We start from the raw sequence: 7,186 nt of genomic DNA on the forward strand, positions 1-7,186 counted from the left end.
GTGTGCGAAGGATATTTTTGGTCTGCCCCTATTGACAATGCATCTAAAACCAAATGTCTCTCAGAAATGACCTCTTGGAAGACGAAGGGAAGATACATGGCAGAACCTTTGAACAAGGTCAACTCAAGCTACGAGAAAGGAAGTCCGAGTGGAACCAAGAATGTTCGAAGTGATACGTCGTCAGAACAGGCTGAAACACCTGTCACAAAGTCGAAACCTAGGACTAATTATGATATGTCTACTAAGAAATTTGTGTCTCAGAAATTTCAAAGAAATGCTAGATAGAATAAAAATATAAAAGAAAGAAATCATTTTTGGAGATCCAGAAATCCCAACTTTGTTTATTAAGAAAGACCAACAAATCTGAGTGTGAAAGTCTCTTCAAATCTAATTCCTAAAAGTTTTTCAAAACCTCAGTCTACTTCTTCACTGATTTCAAAAACAAAAGTTTTTCAAAAACCCTCATTTTCAAAACAAGAGAAACCTTTGGAAAAGTCAAATTTTGTTCTAAAAACTAAAATCTCAAACCTTGCCAACACATCGAAAGATGTTAAGGGCAAAGAAAAGGCTTATTTTAGAATCTTACACTGTTTTACAGAAGTCTGAATCATACTTGAAAAAGGAACAAAAGAATTTTGAGAAAAATGTTGTCGAATAAAAAATCAAAGATAAACAAAGAAAAATTTCTGTTAAAAGGGATCCCAAAGCCAAAAGAATTCTTGTTTTTAAAATAAAAAAGAAGAGAATTAAACTTTGGTTAAACGATCCTACTTCGTTGATTAAGCAATTACGTTTCCTTTTTCTAATAAAGCCTCATGAGGACCCAAACAACTTTGGGTTCCTAATTCTCTTTAAATTTTGTAGGTGATTCATGGCGAGCAGTTTGATTCAGAATAGTACATTGATAGTCGCTACTTGCATCACATGTAAGGAAGAATTGAGGGAATGTAGATGATTGAAGGATGGAGGAAGAGTCACATACGATAATAACTCTCTCGAAGAAATCAAGTGATACCAAATGATTACAAATGGGGAATTCTCTATTCGGAAGGTGGCTTATGTGGAAGGCTTGCAACATAAATTTATACGTGTAACTCAGTTGGTTGTAGGCACCGGGTTGAAAGTGTCGTTTGTTGATGAGATATCGGAGATCATAGAAAAGAAGACCAAAACAGTGATCCTAATGTCCAAGAGAAAAGGTGAGATGTATCCACTGAATCTGAATCCTGTCAAAGGAAAGGTGGCCATATGTCTTCTTACAAAAGCACCTTCAAACGATAGCTGGCTTTGGCACCAAAGGCTCTTGCACTTAAACATTAAGGATATCAACAAACTCGTGCTAGGTGATCACTTGTGAGGCTTGCCACTTCTAAAGTTGGAGAAAGGACATCTTTGCGTGGCCCGTGAGCTTAGCAAGCAGAGTAGGAAGCGTCATTGAACTATTATAAACACCAAACTGATCGACCCACTAAAGCTTTTGTATATTGATCTTTGTCGCACATCTGCAATCGAAAGCATTGATGGTAACAAGTATATCTTAGTTATTGTTGATGATTTTTCCAGATTTACATGGGTTTATTTTCTTAAACATGAATCTGAAGCTACTTCCAAGCTCAAGGACTTCATCAAGCTGATTGAGCTTCAACCGTGAAAGCTAGTATGAAACGTTCATAATGATGATGGTTCGAAGTTGAAAAACCACATTTTCGAAGAATTCTATATTATAAAGAGAGTTGCTCACAACTTCTCAGCTCCTTACACTCCTTAGCAGAACGAAGTTGTCAAACAACAAAACCGTTCTCTGTGCAAAGTTGTGAGGACCATGCTATCTTTTAGGAACTTACCTTTTTACTTCTAGGCAGAAGTTATGGTCACAACATGTTTTACTCAAAATAGATCTCTCCCAAACATAATATTTTCCATCACCCCTTATGAAGTTATTAATAAAATAAAACCTGACGTTAAGTTCTTTCATGTCTTCAGTTCCAAGTGTTTCATTTTCAATTCAAAAGGAGCAAAGGAACAAGTTTGATGTGAAAGTAGACAAAGGAATCTTCGTAGGGTACTCTCTGACTTTGAAGACATATAGGGTTCTTAACAAAAAGTCCAAAAAGATAGAAGAAACCTACCATGTTACCTTTGACGACTCTTATCTAAAGAAGTTCTATACATCGGATCGTCAATCTGAGGAGATTTTTCCAGCAAAGAATCCCATGAACATTCATCTCTCAAAACTTTATGAGGAATTCTTAGACTTATTTGATGAGCCACAGAAGGCGATCACTTTGGAATCCAAAGCAGTTGACAACAAGGATGATGAACCAAATAAGATTATCGATGACGTTGTGAAGAATATTGAAAACGAGCTACACATTCCGAAAGACTCTGACATTCCTTCTCATCCACAAGATACGACTACTTCACTTCATGGGGAGGGTTTCATTTCCACACCTACCTCAAGCACACATGTTCATGGGGAGGATGATATTCCAGAAGTTAGCTTCGAAGCGCCTTTCCAAGGGAGGATCTAACTCCTAAAGTAAACCATGAATATCCTTGCTAGGGAGAGAATCCTACTCCGAAAGAAGGGCCAGATTCATCATTTGAGGGGGAGAATGTGAATGCAAATGATGATTTGGATGCTCAGTCATAATTTAAAGAAGTGAACGCTGAACTAGATCCATCTTATGATCGGAATTACCCCCATTGGAGAAATGGATAAGATATCATCCTAAAAAGCAAGTAATCAAAGTCGCATCTTCAGGAGTTCTTATGAGTGCACAAAAAAGGTGAAGCATACTGCATGATTCTCAAAAATGGAATTTTTCATGTTCAATTCGTTTATCTCCAAGATTGAACCCAAAAATGTGAAGATTGTTCTTTATCATTCAAATTCGATGCAAGAAATGTAGAAGGAACTCGATGAGTTTGAACATAACAAGGTTTGGTGGTTGATCCCAACTCTGAAGGATGCATCTGTTGTTGGCCTCAAAGGGGTGTTCAGAAATAAGCTTGACAAAGAGGGCAATATGATATGAAACAAGGCTCGGTTAGTCATAAAAGGGTATTGCTAAGAGGAAGGCATTGACTACGAGGAAACTTTCGCACCAATAGCGAGGTTGGAATCTGTTGGCATATTTCTGGCATATACATCTTAGGCCCAGGATCCTTACGATATCGAGGATCCTTAAATATCCAGGATCCTTAGCTTCCTAGGGATCCCGACTAATTACCATTATTATTTTTATTAATATTTATAACGGTCATATGTTATCTATAATTAACACGTGTGCGGAAGTAGTCAAGGTAGGACTAATTCTCAATGAAGAATCGTCTCAACAACGTTGAAGACCCAGAATACTAGGTCAAATATTGTTCATGAAGCTGGTCATAGAGGATCCCGAAAATATCGGACATCTTGTTGGCTAGTGTAGATTATAAATTAACACTTGTAATCTGCACACAACACACTGTTTTTTAGTCTAAGCTTACTCTAAGAAATTCTTTACTTGTTGTTTCTAAGAACTCACTATAATTTCCATTTTATATCAATAAAATCATCAAGGCAGGTGTTCATTATCACCTCCCAAGGTTTTATGCCGGAGATCCTATCAAGGATCAAGGGCTTTCATTGTAAACCATTGTGTCACTTTCTTTTACCATTTGCTATTGCACCATGTGAACATGATAGCCTCTTATTTAATTTGGTTGATTAGTGCTTGTGTAATTTTTGACCAAAACAATTTGGCGCCCACCGTTGGGTCATGGTGTTCAAAATCCTTGAAAAAAAATTATGTCTACACAACCGATCCTCTCTTCATCCTCTACTCCTTCCATTCCACCCAAAACCTACCACCTCCTCTATGTGGGCCACCTACTCAAAGGAAAATGCCTGCCACTTCCAATAAATGCAACCCCTAAATCGCTAATCCAAGATGTTTGGGATACTCAGGGCTCCAGGATCCAACTGCGTTAGTCACTACTGTAGAATTTTTTGCAATGATAAAGAAAATGACACAACAGGTGACCCAACAATAGGAATATAATAGAGCACTACTCAAAGAAGTGGAGAGGATGAAGGTAGAATTTCAGAAATCCCAGGACACAATGGCTATAGATGTAAAACTAAGGATCCTAGACTTCCATAATGTATGATCCTCAGAAAATCGCTAGAAGAAAATGATTCCTACCACTGTGGTGTCACCCACGGGGGAAACTATGGTTAACCGAGCGTCGATAATCAATAATATCAATAAACCTTTCAATAATTCTAGAAACCTTTATTCTAGTAACTTCTTAAACAACAATACCATTAATACTAACTATAATAAAGTTGATGCATGAATAAACCCAAACATGGACATGGAACTTTAGCAATTAAGAAAAATGATCTCCAGTTTACCTGGAGTGGTCCGACCAATACCAGATGCATCTCCTACAAGCCACAGCATCTCGAGATTTTCTCCGACAATAGCCGATACCAAAGTTCATAAGAGCTTCCAAACTCCCAACATGAAGCTATATGATGTAGCTACGGTTCCTAAAGAGCATATAGCCCAATACAGTGAGATGATGGAATCATTCCCATCCCAAGGCACTTGAAGGAAGCTTGCCTATGCAAAGCCTTTGGTTCAACCCTTACAGGATCAACCCTCAAATGGCTACTAAACGTTCCCCCATACTCTACCGCATTATTCAGGATCCTAATGAAAAACATAGGGAATTTGTTAACAGGTTTGGCAGGGAAGCTCTGAGCATCCCCAACATCGACATGGCCACTGCTGTAGAAGCCTTTACAAAGGGACTAAAAAGGATTCACCATTCTATGAAGGCCTTGTGATGACCCCATCCAAAATATTGGATGAAGTCAGGTGTCGAGGATTAAGTTTCATAAGGCTCGAAGAGGATAGAGAGATACAAAAGAGAAGCAAACCTTCAGATGAATATGAGAAACCTAACAGGAAAGCTGAGTCCTCGACTCAAAGATCCTACAAATCAAAGCCATATTCTAAACCGGATCATCACAGGGTTAGTTCCCTTGGAGATGGAAGAGAAGAAGAAGGGCTTCCTAAAATCATTGACTATTCTTTTTCTGTGTATGTGTCAAGTGTAATTCATGCTATGCAGGATCTTGGAGACATAGCAAGATGGTCAAAGAGAGATAATAAGTCCACCGCTTGGAAAGACAAGTCCAAATGGTGAGATTACCACAAAGAATTTGGCCGCATGACGGAGGATTGCATAGCCCTAAAAAAAGAAATCAAATACCTCCTTAGTAAAGGACACCTCAAAGAGATCCTCAGGAGAAAAAGAGAAAATCCAAGGAGAAGAGCTAGGATGATAACAAGATCCCGGTGAAACTAGGATCTCCACCCTATGGCACTAAGATACTTAATGTTATCTTAAACGAATCTAACATATATGGTACCTCTTATTCCCATGCTAAAGGAAACGCCAAGGTGTCTAAAATAGAAAAGGAAGATAGACCACTAAAGAATACCATGATTAGCGATGAAAAAGAAATCACATTCGACGAGAATGATAGGGAAGGAATTCAGGATCCTCACCATGACGAACTCGTGATAAAACTATACATGGCCAAGCATTTCATCAAAAGGATCGTGGTTGACGGAGGATCCTCGGTCAATATCGTACTCCTAGACGCACTGGAAAGAATGAATATCCCAAAATCATAGATAGTCAGGAGATCCTCAGTCCTTATAGGAGCTAGTGGGGAAACATATCACACAATTGGAGAAATAAAGCTATCAATATACATAGAAGGGGTAAACTCTATACAAAATTTATGTGTTATTGACACTTTATCTTCTTATAATGTGATACTAGGTAAATCATGGTTCCACGAGATAAAAGAAGTTCCATCAACATACCATCAGTGTGTGAAGTTTCCCACTCCATGGGGAACAATGAAGATCATGGGAAAACAACAAGAATCGAAAGAATGCTACAAAACCTCTATGAAATCTATGACTAAATGACAATAAGCATAGAAATTAAGGCAGGGGGCATGACATGTTCTGGAGACAAAGGAACAAGATGTAAAGGAAGTGCCCCTGAGCATCGAGGATCTTGAAGCTAAAGTCCTCATAGGATCCTCAATGTGTGAGCAGATCGAGCAAGATCTATTGAATTTCTTAAGAACCGGAAGCAAGACATTTGCATGGAGACACGAAGATATGACAGGTATAGACAAAAGTATTATTACTCATAAACTTAATATTGATCCTTATTTCATACCAATACACCAAAATAGATTGAAGTTTTCACCTGAAAGGAATCAAATCATCCAAGAAAAAGTAGAGAAGCTCCTTAAAATAGGGTTGATAAAGGAAGTACAGTTCCTAAGATGGATTGCTAACATGGTTATCATACAAAAGAAAAACAGCAAATGGCCAGTGTGTTAGATTACATGGATCTTAAAAAGGCTTGTACTAAGGATCTCTTCCCTCTACCACATATTGACTCTATGATAGATGTGACGGCTGACCACGGACTCCTGACTTGCATCGATGCTTTAGCAGGATTCCAACAAATCCAAATGGAACCATCAGATTAAGAAGATACTGCATTCATAACACCGATAGGTATATATTGTTACAACACAATGCCTTTTGATGTTAAAAATGCGGGTGAAACATATCAAAGGTTGGTAAATCGGATGTTCAAAGACAAGCTGGGGGACACCCTGGAAGTTTATATTGAGGAGATGGTAGCGAAATCAATGAGAGCCGAAGATCACCTTATAGACCTTAAGGAAGTGTTTGACATCCTGGACGAGTACAATATTAAGCTGAACCCACTCAAATGTCACTTTGGAATGAAGTCTAGCAAGTTCCTTGGATACACGGTAACCAAAAGAGGGATAGAAGCAAGCCCGAAATAGATTTGAGCAATCATGGAATTAAGAGCCCCATCTTCAACCAAAGACACACAAAGGCTAACCGAAATAGTAGCAGCACTCAACAGGTACATTTCAAAATCCTCAGAAAGGTGCAAGCCCTTTGACGATATCTTGAAAAAGAACAAGAAATTCAAGTCGAAGGAAGAACACGAGAAAGCCTTCCAGGAACTCAAAAAATATCTAAGCTCAGCTCCACTACTAGTGAAACCTATATATGGAGAACCACTTATTCTCTACCTATCAGTATTCCCAAACGCCGTAAGT

This window comes from Lactuca saligna, chromosome 9 (genome assembly GCF_052625555.1).
Source record: "Lactuca saligna cultivar CGN05327 chromosome 9, ASM5262555v1, whole genome shotgun sequence".
Lineage (NCBI taxonomy): Eukaryota > Viridiplantae > Streptophyta > Magnoliopsida > Asterales > Asteraceae > Lactuca > Lactuca saligna.